This window comes from Pan troglodytes, chromosome 4 (assembly GCF_028858775.2).
Source record: "Pan troglodytes isolate AG18354 chromosome 4, NHGRI_mPanTro3-v2.0_pri, whole genome shotgun sequence".
In the NCBI taxonomy this organism is placed as follows: Eukaryota; Metazoa; Chordata; class Mammalia; order Primates; family Hominidae; genus Pan; species Pan troglodytes.
In genome coordinates, this window is record NC_072402.2 from 2,752,969 (window position 1) to 2,778,271 (window position 25,303).

The following is a 25,303-nucleotide window of genomic DNA, read 5'->3' on the forward strand; positions in this document are numbered from 1 at the left end:
GCCACCCTCCTCGTTCTCATACCCGTCCCCTGCTTCGGGCTTGCCCCCTGCTGCAGGGGTGCAGGGCCCCCTCCTCGTTCTCATACCCGTCCCCTGCTTCGGGCTTGCCCCCTGCTGCAGGGGTGCAGGGCCCCCTCCTCGTTCTCATACCCGTCCCCTGCTTCGGGCTTGCCCTCTGCTGCAGGGGTGCAGGGCCCCCTCCTCGTTCTCATACCTGTCCCCTGCTTCCGGCTTGCCCCCTGCTGCCAGGGGTGCAGGGCCCCCTCCTCGTTCTCATACCCGTCCCCTGCTTCGGGCTTGCCCCCTGCTGCAGGGGTGCAGGGCCCCCTCCTCGTTCTCATACCCATCCCCTGCTTCGGGCTTGCCCCCTGCTGCAGGGGTGCAGGGCCCCCTCCTCGTTCTCATACCCGTCCCCTGCTTCGGGCTTGCCCTCTGCTGCAGGGGTGCAGGGCCCCGTCCTCGTTCTCATACCCGTCCCCTGCTTCGGGCTTGCCCTCTGCTGCAGGGGTGCAGGGCCCCCTCCTCGCTCTCATAACAGTTCCCTGTCTAAGATAACGCTGCTTTTCTCTGGGCTTTCCAGATCACAGAGGCCATGAGACCCATGTCCAGAGGGCCCTAGGAGGGAGCTGTGGGCTCAGCTGGTTGATTTACTCTGGCTTGGGTCGCTCCTACTGCTTTGAGGACAATAAGCTTGGCCATCACCAGACACCAGAGGATGCTGAAGGCACAGCCGGCTAGACTATTTCATGGACTCTCTGAGCATGTCCTATTGCAGTCCAGGTACAAACTTTTCCTCCAGAAATAGACAGAGGGATGCTGCTTCCCAATTTCAGCAAAGGCAGTGGAAAGATCCCGGTCAAAAGTAGAAACTCTGGGTCCAGGCCTTCCAGCTGACACTCACTCTGATATGGTTTGGCTGTGTTCCCACCCAAATCTCAACTTGAATTGCATCTCTCAGAATTCCCACGAGTTGTAGGAGGGATCCAGGTGGAGGTAATTGAATCATGGGGTGGGTCTTTCCCATGCTATTCTCATGATAGTGAATAAGTCTCACCAGCTCTCATGGGTTTATTAGGGGTTTCCACTTCTGATTCTTCCTCATTTTCTCTTGCTGCCACCACGTAAGAAGTGCCTTTTGCCTCCTGCCATGATTCTGAGGCCCCCTTAGCCATGTGGAACTGTAAGTCCAATTAAACCTCTTTTCCTTCCCAGTCTCAGGTATGTCTTTATCAGCAGCATGAAAACAGACGAATACAGTAAATTGGTGCCACTAGAGTGGGCACTGCTGGTAAGATACCTGAGAATGTGGAAGCGACTTTGGAACTGGGTAACAGGCAGAGGTTGGAACAGTTTGGAGGGCTCAGAAGAAGACAGGAAAATGTGGGACAGTTTGAAACTTCCTAGAGACTTGTTGCATGGTTTTCCCCCAAATGCTGATAGCGATATGGACAAGAAGGTCCAGGCTGAGGTGGTCTCAGATGGAGATGAGGAACTTGTTGGGAACTGGAGCAAACGTGACTCTTGTTATGTTTTAGCAGAGAGACTGGCAGCATTTTGCCCCTGCCCTAGAGATTTGTGGAACTTTGAACTTGAGAGGGATGATTTAGGGTATCTGATGGAAGAAATTTCTAAGCAGGAAAGCATTCAAGAGGTGACTTGGGTATTGTTAAAGGCATTCAGTTTTATCAGGGAAGCAGAGCATCAAAGTTTGGAAAATTTGACTATGAGATAGAAAACAAAAACCCATTGTCTGGGGAGAAATTCAAGATGGCTACAGAAATTTGCAGAGGTAGCAGGGAGCCTAATGTTAATCCCCAAGACCATGGGAAAATGTCTCCAGGCCATGTCACAGAGCTTCACAGCAGCCCCTCCCATCACAGGCCTGGAGGCCCTGGAGAAGAAAGTGGTTTCATGGGCCGGGCCCAGGGCCCCTGTGCTGTGTGCAGCCTAGGGACTTGGTGCCCTGTGTCCCAGCTGCTCCAGTCATGGCTAAAAGGGGCCAAGGTATGGCTCAGGCTGTGGCTTCAGAGGATGGAAGCCCCGAGCCTTGACAATTTCCACCTGGTGTTGAGCCTGCAGGTGCACGGAGGCCAGGAATTTAGGTTTGGGAACCTCTGCCTAGATTTCAGAAGACATATGGACATGCCTGGATGCCCAAGCAAACATGTTTTGCAGGGGTGGGACTCCCTTGTAGAACCTCTGCTAGGGCAATGCAGGAGGGAAATGTGGGGAGGGAGCCCCCATACAGAGTCCCTACTGGGGCACTGCCTAGTGGAGCTGTGAGAAGAGGGCCACCGTCCTCCAGACCTCAGAATGGTAGATCCACCGTCGGTTTGCACCGTGCACCTGGAAAAGCCACAGACACTCAATGCCAGCTCATGAAAGCAGCCAGGAGGGAGGGTGTACCCTGCAAAGCCACAGGGTGGAGCTGCCCATGACCATGGGAACCCACCTCTTGCATCAGCGAGACCTGGATGTGAGACCTGGAGTCAAAGGAGATCATTTTGGAGCTTTAAAATTTTACTGCCCCACTGGATTTCTGACTTGCATGGGGCCTGTAGCCCCTTTGTTTTGGCCAATTTTTCCCATTTGAAACAGCTGTATTTACAAAATACCTGTACCCCCATTGTATCTAGGAAGTAACTAGCCTGCTTTTGATTTTACAGGCTCATAGGTGGAAAGGACATGTTTTGTCTCAGATGAGACTTTGGACTGTGGACTTCTGGGTTAATGCTGAAATGAGTTAAGACTTTTTGGGAAGGCATGGTTGGTTTTGAAATGTTGAGGACATGAGATATGGAGGGGCCAGGGGTGGAATGATATGGTTTGGCTGTGTCCCCACCCAAATACCAACTTGAATTGTATCTCCCAGAATTCCCATATGTTGTGGGAGGGTCCCAGAGGGAGGTAATTGAATCATGGGGGCATCTTTCCTGTGCTATTCCTATAATAGTGAATGAGTCTCATGAGATCTGATGGGTTTATCAGGGGTTTCCACTTTTGCTTCTTCCTCATTTTCTCTTGCCACCACCATGTAAGATGTGCCTTTCACCTCCCGCCATGATTCTGAGGCCTGCCCAGCCATGTGGAACGGTAAGTCCAATTAAACCTCTTTCTTTTCCCAGTCTTGGGTATATCTTTATCAGCAGCGTGAAAACAGACTAATACACACTCTTTGACATTTCTTAGCTGTGTGACCTTGGATAAGTTTCTTACCCTCTCTGATATGGCTTAAATGTTTGTTCCCTCCAAATCTCATGCTGAAATGTGATCCCCAATGCTGGAAATGGGTGCTGGTGAGAGTTTGGGTCATGGGGGTAGATCCCTCATGATGACTTGGTGCCCTCCTCACAATAGTGAGTTCACGTTAAATCTGGTTGGTAAAGAGACTGGGACCCTTCCCCTCTCTCTTACTCCCTTTCTCATCATGTGTCTCTCCCTCTGTCTTGCTTGCTTTCTTGCCATGTGTTGTGTCTGCTCTTCCTTCACCTTCGGCAATGAGTCAAAGCTCCTGGAGGCCTCCCCAGAAGCTGAGTAGATGTTGGTGCCATGCTTGTACAGCCTGCAGAACTGTGAACCAAATAAACCTTTTTTCTTCATAAATTACCCAGCCTCAGGTATTTCTTTATAGCAATGCAAAAATGGACTAACACAGAAAATTGGTACTGAGGAGTGGGGCATTGCTATAAAGATACCTGAAGATGTGGAAGTAGCTATGGAACTGGGTGACCGGCAGACGTTGGAAGAGTTTGGAGAACTCAAAAGAAGACAGGAAGATGAGGGAAAGTTTAGAACTTTTTAGAGACTGATAAGGTGGTTGTGACCAAAATGCTGATAGAAAAATGGACCATGAAGGCCAGGCTGATGAAGCCTCAGATGGATATGAGGACGTTATTGAGAACTGGAACAAAACTCGTGCATGTTATGATCTAGCAGAGAGCTTGGCTGCCTTATGTCCCTGCCCTAGGAATCTGGAAGGTTGAACTTAAGACTGATGACCTAGGGTATGTGGTGGAGGAAATTTCTAAGCAGAAAAGCTTTCAATATGTGGCCTGGCTGCTTGTAGTAATCTAAATCAGATGTGGGAACAAAGGAATGTCCCTAAGTTGGAACGTACAATTAAAAAGGAAGCAAAGCTCAAAGGTTTGAAAAATTTGCAGCCTGGCCAGGTGGTAGAGAAGAAAAACACTTTTTCAGGAGAGAAATGCAGGGGGCTGCAGAGAAACTACTTTCTAGAGAGATTTTCATAACTAAAAGGGAGCCAAGTGCTAATATTCAAGACAACGGGAAAAAGGTCTCGAAAGCTTTGGGACAGCCCCCCCATCACAGGTCCAGAGGTTTGGGAGGTCAGCATGGTTTTGGGGGCCCGGCCTGGATCACCACTGCCCTTTGCCACCTTAGGCAGATGTTCCCCATATCCTCACTGCTTTTCTTCTAGCTGTGGCTCAAAGGTCCCCAGGTATAGCTTGGGCTGCCACTCTGGAGAGTGTAAGCCATAAGTGTTGACAGCTTCCACATGGTGTTAAGCCTGCCAGGTACATAGAGTGAAAGAGTTGAGGCTTGGGAGCCTCTGCCTAGATTTCAGAGGATGCATGAGAATGCCTGGGTGCTGCAGGGGTGGAGCCCCCACAGAAAGGCTCTGCTAGGGCACTACAGAGAGGATATGTGGAGTGGCAACCCTCACATAGAGTCCCCACCAGGGAACTGCCTAGTGGAGCTGTGGGAACAGGGCCACCGCCCTCTGGATTCCAGAATGGCAGAGCCACTGGCAGGTGGCAAGCTCAGCCTGGGAAAGCTACAGGCACCAGACTCCAACCCATAAGAGCAGCCTCATGGGCTGTGCCAAGCAAAGCTGTCAGGGTGGGGATGCCCAAGGCCTTGGAGGCCCACCAGTTGCACCAGTGTGCTCTGGATGTGAGACATGCAGTCAATGACTGTTTTGGAGCTTTGAGGTTTAATGTCTGCCCTTCTGGGTTTCAGACTTGTATGGGGCCTGTTGCTCCTTTCTTTTGGCCAATTTCTCCTTCTTGGAATGGGAATGTTTACCCAATACCTATGCCACCACTGTATCTGGGAAGTAAGTAACTTGTTTTGGATCTTACAGCTCATAGGTCAGGAATGAACTTGCCTTGAGTCTCAGATGAGGATCTGGACTTGGATTGAGTTGATGCTGAATGAGTTAAGACTTTTGGGGACTGTTGGGAAAGGGGAATCATATTTTGCAATGTGAGAAGGATATGAGATTTGGGGGACCAGAGATGTAATGATATGGTTTGGATGTTTTGTCCCTCCAAATCTCCTGTTGAAATGTGATCTCCAGTGTTGGGGATGGGGCCTGCTGGGAGGTGATTGGGTCATGGAGTGAATCCCTCAAGAACGGCTTGGTGCCGTCCTCACAGTAGTGAGTTCACGTGAGATCTGGTTGTTAGAGTCTGCGACCTTCCCTCTCTCTCATGCTCCCTTTCTCACCATGTGACACACTGGCTCCCTTTCTCCATGAGTAAAAGCTCCTGGAGGCCTCCCCAGAAGCTGAGCAGAGCAGGTGTCATGCGGAACCGTGAGCCAATTAAACCTATTTTCTTTATAAATTACCCAGCTGCAGGTACTTCTTTATAGCAATGCAAGATGGACTAACACACTGTCCCTACTGTCCCAACTGTAAAACTGGGATAGTGATGCTACCTGCTCCATAGGATTACTGTGAGGATTAAACAATAGAAATACAGCTCTTGACATAAGGCTGACTCACCATGGGTGCTCAGAGACTTTGGATGATGAGTGTTTTCCATGGACGGTGCAGGAGGAGCTTGAATAGAAATGAACGACCAGAGCCAGAAGCCCCTGCTCTCCTCGCCAGCAGAGAACTTCATTGCTGACACTGAGTCCACAGGACCTGCATTCCCTATGAGGCCCCAGCCTGCCCTCATTTCCCTAAGCTTCCCTGTTGGGCTCCGTGTGAAACCCTCCTTTTACAAACAGTGGCTTCTCTGAGTGCTGCTGAGGAATGGACCCCAGCCTCTGTGAGGAGCTCTGCAGAGGGCTTGGGCTGCTTTCTGGGAGTCTTGGTTGTGCTCCTTTGTTGAGGTCATGGGACCCACCATTAAACACACTTAGGGCCTTCCATAAAGCTACATTTGTTCATTGGTAATGAAGGGTTCAAAAACTACCCTGAGATGCTCTTCCCGGGCCTTCCATGCTGGGTCGAACTTTCTTCATTTATCCAAGTGAGGCTTGCATCGTAAAGATGCAACTCTGTTCACAAAATAGACAAGAAGATGGGGCCCTCACCCAGGGATGCCGTGGCAATGTCTGCATGTGCAAAGGTGGCACAGACATCTGTGCCACGGGTGAGGGGTGGCCTGGGCAGGCATTGGCACTGCATCTGGAGTTTGTTCTGACTTTTTAAGCAATTCCTTGGAGGTCCTTGAATGCATGCTGTTCCTAAGCATCTGTCTGGTAAGCTGGGCTCCACAGGAGTCCACATTATCGTCTTGGCTGTCAGTGAACCCAAGTTTGAATGAATTTCATTTTGGTCATGCTCTTCAGCAAAGAAATGCACGTTGAGTCCTATGGGGGATAAATGGGTGTGAGGGAAAGAGCCCTCCCAAGCCACCATGGCCTTCTGTTTGGGAAAAGGCTGCGAGTGCAGGGAAGCCAGTGGACAAGGCCCAGGCTGGCGGAAGGCAGAGCTGGGATTAGGGCTATCTTCCTGATTCTGCCCTTGTGAGGCCTTGAGGGCTAAGCCAAGAGAAACTTCTCACCAGAGCTGGGCTGAGGTTTTCTGTGAGAAATATAGCCACAAACATCTCTTATTTATGGTGATGTTAGACGCTTTCTTACGACTTTTATTAGAGCAGCGGGCACCTGCTGCCACCAAGCAGGAAGCCATGGGCTCTTGCTCCTGTGCTGGCCCCAGGCTGGGGAGAGCTGGAGGACAGCAGCTGTGGAGCAGGGTGGAGGGGATGGGGCGGCTGTACTGATAGGACTCCAGGCACATTCTTCTGGCAGGTCCAAGGCTGTGGGGGTGGGGAGGAGACCCCTTCTTCCCTAGACACCCTCCCACCCACCCACCATGTGATCCCAGCACCCATCCTTGGTGAGAACTCTGAGGGCAGGGTCTGCTCACAGGGGCAGCACAGCTTGCTGGCCTTGCCTCCACTCAGCTCTCAGCAGCGCCGACTGCTGCAGGACCTTCTGTAAAGATCACCAAGCTCCTCTCTTCCTAGCTGCCTGGGGTGGTAGGCGTCGGCATGGCAGCTTGGTGTGTTTGTGACCAAGGGAGGTCTCGTCCCCTCCTGGTCCCAGGGACCCTGGCCTGGGAGGAGGTGGCATGGCAGCCTGGTCCCTTTGCCTGTCAGTGTTCAGATCAGATCCACCACAGCATGGGGTCTGGGGTTCTGACTTTTCTCTCCAAACAGCCTCACACATGCACTACACTTTTCTGCCCCATTAGCCAGTGTTTAGAGTAAGGACTTTGTCCAGCAAATCCTGAGCCCCTCTGGCTTCTGGAAAGATTCATCATCGTGCTGTCATGAGCCCTGCCAGGCCCCAGATGGATGGACAGGAGCCCCTTTTCCATGCATGTTCATGGCCTTCTCATCCTGCTGCTGTTCATGGACAGCCCAGAGCACTGTCCCAGGCACTTGAATGAGGGACAGCAGCACCTGGGCGGTCCTGCCGAGCTGCCGGGCTGTTTCCTTTGGGGTCAGCCTGCAGAGTGAGTATTCACTGCCCCAGTTCAGGCAGCTCCAGGTCTCCCTAGTTCAGGCAATTTTATTATAATAACTTTGCAATTTATGAATTTCCACAATTTATACTTAATCATAAATTTGTGAAACCATACTACATGTAATAATATGTAGTCACACATAATATTTGTTGATCAATACCCTAAACCTAAGTTAACTCTCTGCAAGGTACATTTCAACAACCTGCTGCTGAGTGGGTATCGAAAACAGGAAGACGATTTGCCAAATGATTCCTCTTAGTCCTGAAACCATCAGAGTTTTAGGACTAAAACTCTTGCATTGACTTGCATTTTAGGACTAAAACTCTTACATTTACCTTTAAGAGTGCACTGTTCTCATCAGGTTGAAACGACTTAGAGTGCCTTACTTATTTTAGAACATCATCCTCCTAGTTTTTCAGAGAAATATGACTAATTTTTATACGAATACTAATTTGTGGATTTGTAAGTGTTTAAAAAGCAGTATGTATTGCTCTTTAATTCATTGTGGAAAGCAGTTAGGCAAATTCCAAAAGAACTTAGAACAGTATTACCATTTAACCCAGCAATCTTATTATTGGGTATATACCCAACAGAATATAAATCCTTCTACCATAAGGGCACATGCAGGCATAAGTTCACTGCAGCACTATTCACAACAGCAAAGACATGGAATCAATCTAAATGCCCATCAGTGGTAGACTGGATAAAGAAAATGTGGTACCTACACACCATGGAATACTACGCAGCCATAAAAAAGAATGCAATCATGTCCTTTGCAGCAACATGGATGGAACTGGAGGCCATCATGCTCAGTGAACTAACACAGGAACAGAAGATCAAATACCACGTTATCAGTTATATGTGGGAGCTAGAAAGGAAGTACACATTTATGCAAAGAGGGAAGCAACAGACACTGGAGCCTCCTGGAGGGTAGAGAGAGAGAGAAGAGGTTGAGGGTGGAAAAACTACCTGTTTATTGGGTACTATGCTAATTACCTGGATGATGAAATAATCTGCACACTTAACCCCTGAGACACACAATTTACCCATATAACAAACCTGCACATGTACCCCTTAGCCTAAAATAAAAGTTAAAAAAATAAAAGTAAAAAACATGTAAGCAGATATTTCAGTGTAAAAGACTTGGACTTCTATTGTAAAATTTATCTCTGTTTCTTTCTTTTAATTCTATTATTAATATAATTTTTAACTTAATTTTTAGATTGCTCGTTGCTAGTATATAAAACTACAATTAAGTTTTATATGCTGTTCTTGTATCTTGTGGCCTCATTGAACTTATCTATTAGTTCTAGTAGATTTTTAGTGAATACTTTACAAATATAAAGGATTATTTAATCTGCAATAAGATACACTTTACTTCTTAAAAAAAGCAATATATACCTTTTTTCTATTAAAAATATGTTCCCTAACGTTGAAACTACGCTAGTGAGCAATTGCTCACTAAGCTGATGGGCAGGGTCAGCTAAGGTCAAAGCTCTGGCTGGGTCCCCTACACTGGGTCTGCCCCTGTGTTCCTGGTATGTAGGAGATGGGGACAGAATTTGTGCTTTTAGTTTGTCTGGGTCAGAAGGAGCTGCACTGAGGAGGCCCCTTCCATTCAGATAGGATGCAGATCACAGTATCATGGGCTGCCAGCCCGATGCTGTGATTGATGAAATTTGGGGGCTAGGGGGATCTCCCTGTGTCTCACACCAGGCCAGGACGAGACTGTGGTTGTTGCATCAGTGGTCCCCAGCGAACCACACCTCCAGGATCCAGGCCCTCCTGATCCCCTCTCTTGGACTCTGGGTTTGGCAGGTGCCTCACTTTGGATAGAGGGTCATCAGTGAACAGAACACAGGGAGAGGCTGGCTGGGCCCTGCACTCTGGACCTTGACCTCTGAGAGTGCCCTGGGCTGCCGTGCAGGGCCTAGGCTGCCTCCAGGGTCCGGCCAGCCCCAAAGCCTGACTAATGTCATCCTACCTGACCACGTGAGGCAGCCTGAGAGAAGCCAGCAGAAGAGTGGCCCAGGCAACTCCCTGAATCATATGGGAGAAACGTGCTTTGCTTTGATCCAAGTTCAAAGTTCTGGGGTGGTTGTTGCTGCAGGAATAGATAACGGAAGTGGCCAACGTCAGAACTGAGTGTGTTTCAGTAAGATCTGCTGAATTCAGGGTTCAGTGGCATTTTATGGCCACTAGATAGGATAAATGCATTGAAAAATCTGAATAACATTGCAACAATCCTCTGAATGTGACTGAATAAAGTCCATATTGGCTGGTTTTTATATAGCCTTGACTACAAATCATAATAGGCAAAGAAAATTATGACTGCCATGTCAGTGTTTTGGGAGTGGCTGAGTCAGTCTTTTCATCTTCAGCCGCTGGAGCTGGAAGAATTCTGCAGGCTTTGCTGCATCAGGAAGGGCAAAGACCTGTCACAGCTGGATCTGATTTGTAGCCAATGGACGAGCAAGCCTTTGTCCACATCATGTATTCATAGGTTGTCGATAACAACATTGTTTTAAAGATGATGATTTTTTTTTTCTGTTTCTTTCCCTGAAAACAATGTTAATTAAAACCAGAGGTATTAAAAATATCTATTTGTTATATATTTCAATCTGCTACCAAGCTGAGGGATGAGATGAAAACTCTTCAGTTTTTGGCAGTTTTTAAGGCTTAGAGATTATGGTTTGATATAGTTTGGTTCCGTGTCTCTACTCAAATCTCATCTTGAATTGTAATCCCCACAATGTGTCAAGGAAGAGCCTAGTGGGACCTGATTGGATCATGGGGGTGGTTTCCTTCATGCTGTCCTTGTGATAATGGGGGAGTTCTCAGGAGATCTGATGGTTTTAAAAGTGGCACTTACCCCTTCTCTGTCTCTCTTTCTCCTGTCGCCTTGTGAAGAAGGTGCTGGGCGTGGTGGCTCACACTTGTAATCTCAGCACTTTGGGAGGCCGGGGCAGGTGGATCACCTGAGGTCAGGAGTTCGAGACCAGCCTGGCCAACATGGTGAAACCCCGTTTCTACTCAAAATATAAATAATTAGCCAGGCACGGTGGTGCACGCCTGTAGTCCCAGCTAGTTGGGAGGCTGAGGCAGGAGAATCTCTTGAACCCAGGAGACAGAGGTTGCAGTGAGCCGAGACTGTACCTTTGCACTCCAGCCTGGGCAACAGAGCTAGACTCTGTCTCAAAAAAAAAAAAAATAAAAAAGAAAAAAGAAGATGGCTTCTTCCCCTTTGCCTTCTGTCATGATTCTAAGTTTCCCAAGGCCTCCCAATCCATGTGGAACTGTGAGTCAATTAAAACTCTTTTGTTTATAAATTACCCAGTCTCTTTATAGCAGTGTGAGAACTAATATATAGTCCATCAGCTTCTATCCTTGTAATTGATACAAAAATTATACAGTTAAGCTGCTAATTTATTTGCATTTTTTTAACTCCAACCCGATTAATTCAACTGAAACAAAAGTCCATTGTAAAAAGCCCACTGAAGATGAGAAGTAAATTAATTGTCAGGAACTTTAAATCATAAGCATTTTTTTCTGAGTTATTAATTATAAAATGCTAACACAAGGGTAATAAATCCAGGGTTCTGGGATGCTGAGTGAGGCAGCTGTAATCTGTGTGGCAGAAACCTAAGAGGAGGACCCGCACAGGGACAGATGACACCCTGAGAACTGCTGAGGGGCCTCCTGGAGTCTTTGGCTGAGGTCTGACCTGCACGTGAGTGTGAGGAAACAATTACACTCTGGAGAATGAGGCTGGAGAAAAACCATCACCAAAAGCACTTGTTCAGAAAAATCCCTAAAATTTACACAGGACCAGCAAAAGTTTGTGTTCCTGAAAGCCACTGGAAAGTTCTCTTAATGGAAGGGACATTGGATAGAGCCCTTAGAAAGGTGTTCCCCCAGCAAGGGGGAAAAATTAGCCTTATGCTAATGGCTCTTCTAGACCAACCCTAAGAAAGCATTAAAGCAAAGCTCAAAGAATGAAACCGATGCTAGACACCTCCACCTAAGAGGAAAAAAAAAGGAACTCTAAACCTAAACCATTAAAAAAAGTAATTAAAATAATTTTAGAAAATCGACACTAACAATGTGAAAGTCCCATGCCTGGAGTTTAATTACAAAATGCTAAATATGTGAAAGAACAGAAAACTATATTAAAATAGCTGTAACTAAGAGATAAATCAGTAAATAGAAACAGACTGAGAAATGACAGAGATGATGGACATAAAGGACCTTAAAATAACGATAATAAATATGCCACCAATGTTTGCAAAATCAGGGGAAAACATGAGGAAACTAGTTCCAGAAGCTAGAGGAAAACATATAACATATATGTCACCTTATTAAGTGAGATACGTAAGTTACAAAAGAAGTTTCAAGTATACCATCTAGAAATAAAAATTACAATACCTGAAATAAAATACATAGAACAGGGCTAATGGCAGAGTCGTAACAAGTATTCTTAGCAGAAGGAAAGGTTAGTGAACTTTAAAACAGCAGGAGAAAGTATTTTTACTGGGAAAGGATGAAAGGAGCCTCAGTGAACTGCGGGAAAATATTTCATAGCTTAAAATGCATGCAAGATTGTAAGATTGTGGGAGGATCACAAAACACTTAAAAATTATGGCTGCAAATTTTCCAAATAGGAGAAAATATAAACCCACAGATGACAGAAGCTCAGTAAACATCAAACAAAATAAGCTACACTTAGTCACATTATAACCAGATTGCTGAACAAGTGACGAAGAGTTCATTTTTAAAGCAGCCAGATGAAAGAGATGCATTATGTACAGAAAATCCATGGTAAAAATGACAGCCACAAAACACACAAGCCAGAAGACAGTGGGACAGTTCTTTCCAGTTTTGAAAGAAAAATAAATTGTCAGCTTAGAATTTTAAAGCAAAGTTTATGTCAAAAATGAAGGTGATACATTGCAAATGTGTAAAACAACATCACAAAACTGTTAGGGAGAAAAAAAGGCGGACCTAAGTAACTTTGGAAATGAGTCATGTCTATAAGGCTAAATGCAAAATAAACTGTACATAAGCACTGTCCTCTAGTTGATAAAGTTTGCTCCAAGAGGGTTACAAGTCAACAATTCTGATGCTGCTACCCATGTATGCAAGAATTTAACAATCCAGTAAATGGATGGCAGATGATCAGAGCCAGGTTTCTTACTGTTGGAGTGGGAGTTTACGAATAGGCAAGGGAGGAATAGGCTGGAATAGATGACCATGTGGCATCTGTTAGAGTTATAGACATCAGTATAAACTCATGTTTAGATTGGCATAAATATGGTTATGTATAGCGATATTTACAGTTATGGGACTATAAATGGGTTAGTATCTGCATGAATATTTCCCTTCTCTGTCAGGTGAGAGGGGCCTGGAGCAATGGTAACCCAGTGGCAAGGAACATGCCTAAGCCTGGATCTTTATTTATAACACCATTCTCCAGTAAAAGGAACCAAGGCTTCTTGGAGAAATGGCTGATTGGAGAGCTGGGGCACAAAATATACAGGATGAGCCTGGAGCATCTTCTAATGCCAGAAAGTAAAAAAGTGCTCAAAACAAACAAACAAACCAAAAACCACCCACAATGATGGTGGTATGTCAAAAGAACATAGGAACCAACTGCAAGAGCTCCCAAAGACCACCCACAATGATAGTTGTATGTCAGAAGGACACAGGAACCAACTGCAAGAGCCCCCGAAGACCACCCACAATGATGGTGGTATGTCAGAAGGACAGAGGAACCAACTGCAAGAGCTCCTGAAGACCACCTACAATGATGGTTTTATGTCAGAAGGACACAGGAACCAATAGCAAGAGCTCCCAAAGACCACCCACAATGATAGTTGTATGTCAGAAGGACACAGGAACCAACTGCAAGAGCTCCCGAAGACCACCCACAATGATGGTTTTATGTCAGAAGGATACAGGAACCAACTGCAAGAGCTCCCGAAGACCACCCACAATGATGGTTGTATGTCAGAAGGACACAGGAACCAACTGCAAGAGCTCCCGAAGACCACCCACAATGATGGTGGTATGTCAGAAGGACACAGGAACCAACTGCAAGAGCTCCCGAAAACCACCCACAATGATGGTTGTATGTCAGAAGGACACAGGAACCAACTGCAAGAGCTCCCGAAAACCACCCACAATGATGGTTGTATGTCAGAAGGACACAGGAACCAACTGCAAGAGCTCCCAAAGACCACCCACAATGATGGTTGTGTGTCAGAAGGACACAGGAACCAACTGTAAGAGCTCCTGAAGACCACCCACAATGATGGTTTTATGTCAGAAGGATACAGGAACCAGCTGCAAGGGCTCCCGAAGACTAAAGAGCAAAATGAAGAACAGGGTGTTCATTCTGAGAGCAAGGAAACAAATTCGATTGTAACCCAAAGGAGCAGTCATCGCTCGCATCCTTGCACATCCACTGATCCTGATTCTTCTTCCTACTCAAGGGCAACTCTCAATGTATCCAGCGTTTCCTCTCTACTCTCTCTCGTTCTCTGTGTGTGTACCTCACCTCTGCTACTCTATCCTCCAATTTCTAGCTGTGAAACTCTCATCTCCACATTCTCAGTCCATACTGATATCAGCAAATGACTGGATCAATAAGTAAATAGGGGAAAAGAGGCAAACCTCCCTTTCAGAATTCAAATAACTAACATAGCTACTTTCCCTTCATGGAGATGAAGCGTAACTCCCGCATCCTTCCATGTGAGCTGCGCATAGTGACCTCCTTCCAGAGACTATGGCATGGAAAGGGTAAAAAAAGATGAATTTTGGCTGGGCGCTGTGGCTCACGCCTGTAATCTTAGCACTTTGGGAGGCCGAGGTGGGCGGATCATGAGGTCAGGAGATTGGGACCATCCTGGCTAACACGGTGAAACCTCATCTCCATTAAAAATACGAAAAACTAGCCGGGTGTAGTGGCTTACGTCTGTAGTCCTAGCTACTTGGGAGGCTGAGGCAGGAGAATCGCTTGAACCCGGGAGGTGAAAGTTGCAGTGAGCCGAGATCTTGCCACTGCACTCCAGCCTGGGCAACAGAGGGAGACTCTGTCTCAAAAATAAAATAAAATAAAATAAAATAAATAAATAAGATGAATTTTATAACAGAGAAACCTGACAAGCACCACCTCAGCCAGGTGAGGGAGGTCAACTTGAACAGTGACAAGTCACCGGAAGAGTATGGATGCCGGAGATGGCGTGACGGAAATGGCAACTTACCTCTGTGGACGTCCCTTCAAAAACACATAACCCAGTTTAATTATGAAAACAAAATAAAATACCTGACCAGTGCTCCCGAAAACCATCAAGGTCATCAAAAACAAGTAGAGTTAGGGAAATTTTCACAGCCAAGAGAAGCCCAAGGAGACATAATAAGTAAATGTAATATGATATCCTGAATAGGAGCCTGAAACAGCTGAAAGAGGTGAGGTAAAAACTAAGGAAATCTAAGTAAAGTGTGGACTTTTGTTAATGATAATATTCATCAATATTGTTTTATTAGTTATAACAAATGTGCCATACCAAACTAAGATGTTACTAATATGAGAAGCCTGTGTGAGGTATATTAGAATTCTCTACACTATCTTCATAATGTTTTCTGTCTGAATTTGTCCTCAGAGAAAATGTTTTTTTAAAAATGAAGGAGATTTTAACTTCCTGACAAACAGAAATAACATGGACTAGATAGACTTTTTCTTACACTTTAGAAAAAAACAAAGCAGACAAAACATATAAAATAGAAGTTTCAACAAACATCAAGCAATGAAGACCATGGATGCTGACAGATGGGAGACAAAGGTGGTGAGCCCTGTAGGGGCCTGAGCGGCTCCTTGGAGGGCATTCCCACAGTGCGGTGCAGGGAGGGGTACCCTGGCAGAGGTGAAGATGAGGGTTTAGCAACTAGAAATAGGAGGACAGAGTAGCAGAGATGAGGTACACACATAAAGAGAGAGAGAGGGAGAGAGAAGAGGGGAAACATCCAGGAGATACCGAATCACCGCTGAGTAGAAAGGTGATAATGATGAATGAACGTGTAAGAACACGAGTGAAGGCTGGGGAAAGAACCACCCAGAGGGTGGAGGAACGATTCTTAGAGCTCGCACAGTGCCTGTTCCCCGAGCCAGAGAGAAAAACCTTCTTCACAGGACACTGAGTAGGGTCCTCAGTGTGGTGTACTCACACCTGTAGCAGGAAATAGACTAAGCACTGCTCCAATCCTGCCTAACAAATCTCAAAAGAAGACCCAAAAGGATACAACGTTTAAATAAATTTAATGTGGTCTCAGAACAATGTCCAGGAGTATTTATAGCAGCAATACAGAAATATTCAGCATCCAACAAGCTAAAACTCACAGTATCTGACATCTAATAAAAAAATGACCAGGCATGCAAAGAAGCAGAAAAATATAACTCAGGAGAAGGGTTAATTGTTTGAAACCAACACAGAACAGACTCAGAGTTAGAATTAGCAGATGAGGATATCAAGCAGTTATAACTGGATTCCTTTTGTTCAAAAAGTCAAGTAGAAATATAGATGATATAAAGAAAGACCCACATAAATCTTCCAGACTTGAAAGATACAATTTCTAAGATGAAAAATATATGGAGATGGGATCAACAACAGACTAGACATTTCAGAAGAAAAGATTAGTGAGTTTGAAGATAGTAATTTAAGCTAGCTGAATTAAAACAAAGTCAATTAAAAAGACAATAGTGAACAGAGCACCTGTGAATTCTGGAACAAATTCAAGTAGCCAAATATACATGTAATTGAAATTCATGAAGAAGAAAGGAACTGGGGCCAGAAAAAGTATTTAAGAAATTATCCACCAAAGTTTCCATTTGTAAAGAAAATTATAAACATACAGTTCTAAGAAGATCAACAGACACCAATCACAAGAAACATGAGAACTACAAGGCACATCAAAATCAAAATGCTCAATAGTAGTGATAAAGAGAAAATTTTAAAAGCAGCCAATAACAACAAAAATATACATTTTGTAGAAAGAAATCAAGATAAGGATGACTGCAAATTTCTCATTGGAAGCAATGCAAGCGAGAAGATAGTGAAACAACATATTTGAAGTTCTGGAAAAAGAATAAATCGATCTAGAATTCTATATCAAACAATTATATCTTTCAAAAACAAAGGTGAGGCTGGGCACGGTGGCTCACGCCTGTAATCCCAGACCCTTGGAAGGCCAAGGTAGAGGGTCACTTGAGCTCAGTAGTTCGAGACCAGCGCGAGCAACATAGAGAGACTTCATCTCTACCCAAAATCAACAAAAAGCCAACCAGACAAACAAAAACCCAAAGGTGGAATACAATTTCAGACATACAAAAGTTGAAAATATTAACCACCATCAGACTTAAAATGCAAAAAATGTTAAGGTAATTCTTCAGACAGTAGAAAGTGATACTGGATGGCAACATGAATGGGATGAAGTGTGCTGGGAATGGTAACTATATGGATAAGTATGTAAGCTCTTTTCCTATTATTTAAATCTTTTAGAAGAATGATTGGCTATGTAAGCCAAAATAACGACAAGTATGGGTTTATTACTCTTATATATATGAGTAAAATGTATGAAAACAATTGAACAAAGTTTAGAAGGTGAGAAGTGAAAGGATATTATCATAAGATTTGTATATTATACATTAAGTGGCATAACATCACTTCAGGGTAGACTGAATAAGGTAAACTCTATACTACAAATCCTAATGACCAAAACAACAACAATAGCAACAAAATATTTAAAGCAATAAATAACAAAAAAACCAAGGAGGAAAAAATGAATCACTAAACATTTAATTAATCCAAAAAAGGCAAAAGAGAACCCAAAACAAATGAAATAGAGGAAAAATTAAGAGAGTCTCTAAAAAGTTCATGAAAAATATGTACTATAAAAGAACTATGCATGGATTTCAATTTTTTTTTGCACCAAAATAACCTTGTGCTAACTTGCTGTCACGTGTCTGAACAGGATCTAGTCTGAGGCACTAAGAAGGGTAAGAGATCAGTTTGAAAAGAACCCCTATCAGAGCAACATAATTTCTGCTAAAGTTCTGTTCTTGAACCAAGAGCAAACATCAAATTTATGGTGAAGTTTGGGTGGGAGAATGGTGAAATCATTGCTGCTTTACAAAAAAATTATGGAGAAAAAGCCTCAAAGAAATCAGCAGCTTACAAATGAATTAATTCATCTTAAGAAAAAATGAGATGATGTTGAAGATGAAGTCTGCAGTGGCAGACCATCCACATTAATTTGTGAGGAAAAATATTATCTTGTTTGTGCCTTAACTGAAGGAGACCAACAATTAACAACACAAATAATAGCCAACACTATCACCATCTCAGTTGGGTTGGTTTACACAATTCTGACCAAAAAATTAAAGTGAGCAAACTTTCTACTTAATGGGTGCCAAAATGGTTGTGCCTAGATCAGTTGCAGACAAGAACAGGACTTTCAGTGGAAATCTCAAACAAGTGAGATCAAGATGCTGAGGCACTTTGAAGAATTAGAATAGGAGATGAGCCATGGCTTTACCAGTACCATCCTGAAGACAAAGCACAATCAGAGCAATGGCTACCAAGAGGAGGAAGCAGTCCAGTCAAAAGAGGACCAGTCAAAAGAGCACAGGCCATGGCAACAGTTTTTTGGAATGCTTGAGGCATTTTGCTTTCTGACTTTCTGGAGGGCCAAAGAATGGACATCTGTTTATTGTGAGAATTTTGAGAAAGTTAGCTAAAGCTTTAGCAGGAAAACGCCTGTGACAATTTCACCAGACAGTCTTTCTTCACCACAACAATGCTCTTGCTCATTCTTCTCAACAAACTGTTAATGGCTGTTGTAATACCTCAGTTCTTCTTAGTTTAAAAGAATTTAAACGAGAGACACACAGCAAAGGAGGTGCAACATAGAGTAATTTATTGCAAAGGAGAAGGAATATTTTGAAAGTTAAGTGCAGAATAGACAGTACCCCCTGAGAGAGAGAGAGAGAATTCAGGGTGGGTGGCTCGTAAGGGTGAGACAGCAAAGACTGGCACTAGAGAGATTCCCTTTATGGGAGTTTTAGGTGATTATTCCTAAGGAGGTGGGAAGAGGCGTTAATAGCAAGCATGTTCTGGGTGGTCCTCTGGGTGCGCATGTGCAGTAGCTGTCCATGTTTGTTCATACGTCACATGCCTCATTAACATCTTAAATCTCCACCCAGGGGCCCATTCTTTATTATTATAATGAGCCAAGGGTCAATTTGAGGACAGGTAAAGTCAAAGTGTGCATGCTTTCTAGAGAGGAAGTTCCCTGCTGAAGACTGCTTTGTTTGAATGAGCTAAATCACAACGTGAATGCTGAGGTTTATTGTGTTGAATGGTCACCACAGTTGCTGCATCCTGAGGACATGGTCATTTCCTTGACTACCTATCCTTCCTCAAAACCAGGGCAATTTTGTGAGGGTTTTAATGGTAAATATCATTAGGTATTTTCTTTACAGCTTTGATTTGCCTCCTTTAGAGTTTTCCTTTTTTTTTTCTTTCCTAATCTTAAAAACATTTAAAGATCACCTATTTGTCTTCAGTTAACAATGTTAGAAAGACTACATTGACATGGTTAAATTCCTAGAACCCTCAGTTCTTTAGAAATGGATTAAATAGCTGATGTCATCACTTATAAAAATGTCTTAGACTTAATGTTCACTTTCAGAAATGAACATATTTGTATTTTTACTTGTATCTTTTAATTATACTTTTTCACTAACATTTTGAAGTTCCCTCACAGCAAGCTGATGGATTTGAACCTAATTATATTAATAATCATATTAAATATAAGTGGTCTAAATACTCTAATTAAAATGCAATCATTGTATGATTGGATTAATCCAATCAGTTTTCTTGGTCAAATTTTTCTTAATTCAATTATTTTTCTTAATGCAATTATTGGATTAAGAAAAGTAAGAACCAGGCAGGCGTGGTGGCTCATGCCTGTAATTCCAGCATTTTGGGAGGCTGAGGCAGGTAGATCACTTGAGCTCAGGAGTTTGAGACCAGCCTGTGCAACACAGCAAAAACCCATCTCAACAAAAAATAAAAAAATTAAGACTAGTGGTGTACACCTCTAGTGTCAGCTACTTGGGAGGCTGAGGTGAGAGGATTGCTTGAGCCCAGAAGGTGGAGGTTGCAGTAAGCCTAAGCTGAGATCACGTCACTCTACTCCAGCAGGGTCAACAGAGCAAGACCCCATCTCAAAAAAAAAAAAAAAAAAAAAGAAAAGAAAAGAAAAGAAAAGACCCAAATAGATCCTCTCTATAAGAAACTACTTTAAATATAAAGGCACAACTGAGCTAAAAGTTAAAAGTTATACCTTTAACATATATAAGAGATATAGAAAAATAACAGTTTAAAAATTTAACAATGCTATAGTGGCTATAGTACACCAGATAGACTTCAGAACCAAGGACATTACTACTTCATAAAGATAGAAGCGTCAATTTATCAACGGATGAAACAATATTAAACATGTACATATAATAACAATGCTTCAAAATAGATGAAGCAGAGCTAATAGAACTATAAGAATCAATAGACAAAACCACAAAAATAGTCAAGGTTTCAATGACTCTCTCTATATGATTGATAGTAAAAGAAGATAGATACTGTCATTTAAATAAACTAATTTACATTTATAGAGCACTCTACCTAAGAATAGCAGAGTATACATTCTTCTCAAGCACACAAATAATTTACCAAGGTGGACCATGCTCTGGGTCATAAAACAAGTCTCAATAATTTAAAAATGATTCAAGTCATACAAAGTATCTTCTCTGTCTACAATGGAAAAAAGTTAGAAATCTACAGTAGGAATGACTCTTGAAAAAACCCTTCATATTTAGAAAATGGCACAAAAAAATCAAATCAAAAGGGAAATTAGAAGTAAAAACACAACATGTTAAAATTTGTAGCATGAAGCAAAAGCAATGTTAGAGGGTTATTTATAGCATTAGATGCCAATGTAGGATAAAAACATAGTCTCAAATCAATCAACTCAACCTCTATGGAAAAGAAAAAACTAGAGGAAGAAGAAGTTAAACCAACAGCAAGTAGAAGGAAAGAAATAATGATTATAGATGAACGAATTCAAAGTAATAGAAAACAGAAAAAATAATAGATGAATTTAAATAAGGTTACATCCTACTAAATATTTAAACAGGAAATAATACTAACCCTACAAAAGCTCTTTCAGAAAACGGAAGCAGAAAGAACGTTTTTTTTCAATGTGTCCTGTGAGGTCAGCATTACCCAGACACAAAAACCGGAGAAAGACATTGTAAGTAATGAACACAACAGACCTACAATTCTCATGAATGTAGATGCAAAAAATTCTAAATATAATTTTAGCAAATTGAATCCAGCAATATATAAAAAGAATAATATAGCCCAACAAAGTAGTGCCTATTCCAGAAATTTAAGGTTGGCCTAACATAAAAAATAGATGCAAGTTATTATATAGACACCCTAGGGAAAAAAAATATGACTGTCTCAACATTCCAAACCATTTTTTTACCAAAACCAATTTCAATTGCTAATTTAAAAAATGTTTTAGATAACTATGAATAAGAGAACTTTTCCTCAATATGATAAAGGGCATCTAACAAAAAAATTGAGGATTAAAAAACCCCAAACGCAAAAATATAATTAACATCTTTAATGGTGAAACATTAAATTCTTTTCTCCCAAGACAAGGATGTTTTATTTGTCACTTGTACTTGACATTGTACTGGACGTTATAACTAATGTAGTAAATAAAAAAAATCAATCAATCAATGAAACCCCAAATGACACAAAAAGAAATAAAAACAGATGTAAGGCATCCAGATTGTAAGTGAACAGGTAAAACTGTTTTTCTTCTCAGATGACATAGTAATCATCTGTAAAAGAACACTTATGGAATGTACATAAAAGTTACAAAAACTCATGAGTTTAGCAGACTGCTTAATACAATGTAAATATACAAGTAGCAATCTTTTTTATCCTTGCGATGAATTATTTTAAATTAAAATTAAAAATGACTATTTACAATAGCATCAGATCAAAATGTGCAAGTCCTGTGTACTAAAATCCATAAAACATCACCAAGAGAAATTAAGGAACATCTAAACAAATGGAGAGATATATCATGTTCTTGGGATTAAAAATTCAGTATTGTTTTAATTTCTTCCCAAATTTACATATTCAATGTTATCTCAATGAGTACTAGCAAGCTTTTATTTTTGTAGAAATTGATGAACTTATTCTAAAATTAATTTGAAATTGCAAAGGGCTTTTAATTGTGGAAACAACTTTGAAAGCAGAGAATAAAGCTGAAGGATGAACACTAGTTTAAGACTTAAAACTACAATAATCAAGAAAGTGTGATATTGGCATCAAGCTAGACAACTAGATAAATGGAATGGAATAGAGAGTCCAGAAAATGACAACAGCCTATAGAGATAACTGATTTCTAAAAGGAATGCAAAGGCATTTTAGCAGAGAAAAGGCAGCCTTTTAAAGAAATGGCGCTACAACAATTAAATAGCCACATGCAAAGAATATACTTTGATCCATACATCTCACAGAAATAGATTATTGCCTTATATGTAAAGGCTAAAACCATAACATTTTTGGAAGGAATTAGGAGAAATTCTTCGTGACCTTGAGTTAGGCAACGATTTCTTATATATGACAAGAAAGGCATGGTCTATAAAAGCAAATATGATAAATATGACTTCATAAAAATTAAAACACTTACTCTTTGAAAAACACAGCTAGTATAATGAAAAGACAAGCCATTGGCTGGAAGAAAATATTTGCTTGTCTTATACAGCAAAGGACTTTTAACCAGATTAGGTAGATAACTGTTAAAACTCTATAAAATGAAAAGAGACAGTGATTAAAAATGATCTATTGGTTTGAATGGACCCTTCACCATAGAAAATGTGTGAATGGAAAATAAGTCCATGATAAGATGATCAATACCGTTAGCTCTTAGAGAAATGCAAGTTAAAACCTCAATGAGACATGATTGCACAGTTATTAGATGGCTAAGATTAAAAAGACTAATGACGCCAGGTGCTGGTGAGGCTGTATAGGAACTGGAATGCTCACATGTCACTGGTTAAAATATTAAACGTTACAACCGCTTTGGAAAAGTTTTATATATTTTTTTTAGTTTTGTATTTTCGATTTTTATTTAAAATCTAATATTATTTTTTGAGCCTATTAATGGTATAGGGGTTTATTGCAAAATTATATAAACATTTTCAAACAAAAGGTAAGTAAGTATGGATCATACAATAAATGACAAAACACTACTGTGTAATAGTTACTATGTGGGTGTTAGACAAAGTGTTAGACTTCATAGCATTTCTAAGGCAGCTTTGTTCTGCCTTTCTTTTCTACACACACTTCACACACATTTAACATGAGTCTTCCTTTTTCCCACTGACCTTCTCACCTGGCAGCTTGCTTCTGAGTCTTTCACACAAGCCACACACAGCTGCTTGGTTGAGCACTTAAGTGGCCATCAGGCAGCAGTGTCCCTAGATGTTCCTGCTCCAAAGCACGTTTTTAAAGTGAGTAGCTGCATTCTGTCCTTGAAAGAAAAGTGTGAATAACATCACATCAGAAAGGACTGGAGAAGGAGAAGCAAATCTTAGCGGGTGTTAAATGGCTTCCAGTGTGCCTGGCAGACTGAGATGAGACCGCAGCAGAAACCAGAGGCACGAAGCCCACCTCAGCCTATTGTGAAGAATCTTTTAATATAATACTCTATACGTGTTCGTCAAAATCTTGTATTGGGTACTTTTCTTGAATTTTCAATTATATTATCTTTTGTTTCCTGTAAACTAGGTCAAATTTTCCTGAAGGTCTGATATAGTATATTTCCTTTTTAAATCATATATAATGTGTAATAATATTTTAATACATGAAACAGTCAAATGAAGACAGTTTTTACTATTTAATACATGAGACAATCAGTCAAAGGAAGACTTTTTTACTATTGATCTAAATGCTTGATCATACTGTAATTAAAAAGTGAAATAGCTGAATTTATTGATCTAAGAGCATTTATGGATCTTCAAAAGTATTCACTATGTTAGTAATAGATGCAAATAATGGATATTATGGCACAATGACTAGTCTAAGAGAGGCGACGTGTTGTTGTCATTAATTTCTTTTCATTCAAATCTATTTGCTTTATTTTTATTTTTAAAATTGTAGTAAAAATCACACAACATAAAATTTACCATCGAACCTATTTTAATTGCATAGTTCGGTGACATTAAGTGTATTCACAGTTATGAATATACTGCAAATAGTTTTTTTTTCAAAAGTTAAACACATAACTACCATCTGACATGGCAATTCCATCCCTATGTACTTCCCAGGAGAAATGAAAACATGTGTGTTTATAAAGACTTGAACACAAATGTCCATGGAAGCTTTACCTGTAATTGCTAACAACCAGAAATGACCCAAATGTTAATCAACAAGTGAATGGATAAAAACTAATACATCCATTCAGGGGAGTAATACTTAGTGATATAAAGGTTAAAAAAACCCGTTGAGACATACAACATGGACAAATCTCAAAATAATTATGCTGAGCCAAAAAGCCAGACAAAGAATAATACATAATTATGATCTTATTTTATAAAATTACAGAGAATGCAAATGAATCTCTAGAGACAGAGGTTAATCAGTGATTGCCTAGGGAGGGTGGGGGAGAGGGGAGGAGTAAGAAGGAACAATTTCAAAACATTATCACAAAGCAAATTCCCAAGGAGATGGATGATATCCTGATTTTGATAGATTCAGTGTTTTCTACGGGTTTTTACATCTTTAAAAATCTATCCAATTTTATATTTTAAATGTGTATAACGTATATATCAATTGTATAATTCTTATATAAATTCAGCCTCAATAAGCCTGTTAAAAAATAGAAGCAACGTGAAGACTGTCTCAGACATACAAAAGTAGAGAGACGCCACTGTCAGCAGCCGGCACCACGAGGCACTAAAGGACATTTTAGAGTTGGTTTCCAGACAGAGGGAAATGATAAGAAATAAAAATGAGGGTCTACACAAAGGAACAGGAGTGGGTGTAAAATGCATCAGCAAATACAAAGCGTGTTTTACCGTATTTTGAAATCTCTTTATTGAACATTGTTTTAAACAGTAATAATAATACATTTGGGGTTTATAAGTAGAAGCAAAATGTCTGCTAACAATAGCACAAGGGCTGGGAGGTGGGAAATGGAACCAGGCAGTTGTAAGATTATTAAATTACATGGGAAGTGATGCCATATTATTTATTATTCTTGGGTATTCTTGATAAGTTAATGCTGTGTATTGTCAACTCCGGAGCAACCACTTATAAAAACAAACATGATTCATACACCACTTACAAAGCTAACAAAAATGTAATATAAACCCATGCACACTGTGTTCCAGCAGAACTTCAAAACAATTCTTAAATGATGACTTGGTGGGAATTA

At 41.6% G+C, this 25,303-nt stretch overlaps 1 long non-coding RNA gene across 6 annotated transcripts in view; it reads left to right on the top strand.

Moving 5' to 3' along the window:
- LOC104006320 (uncharacterized) overlaps window positions 1-5,588 on the top strand; it is a 147,200-nt gene extending 141,612 nt beyond the window's left edge. For all 6 annotated transcript variants that reach the window (XR_010157124.1, XR_010157125.1, XR_010157122.1 and 3 more), the window contains one exon: window positions 581-5,588. This is a non-coding gene — a long non-coding RNA (uncharacterized LOC104006320). The remainder of the gene's footprint in view (window positions 1-580) is intronic.
- Window positions 5,589-25,303: the final 19,715 nt, after the last annotated feature.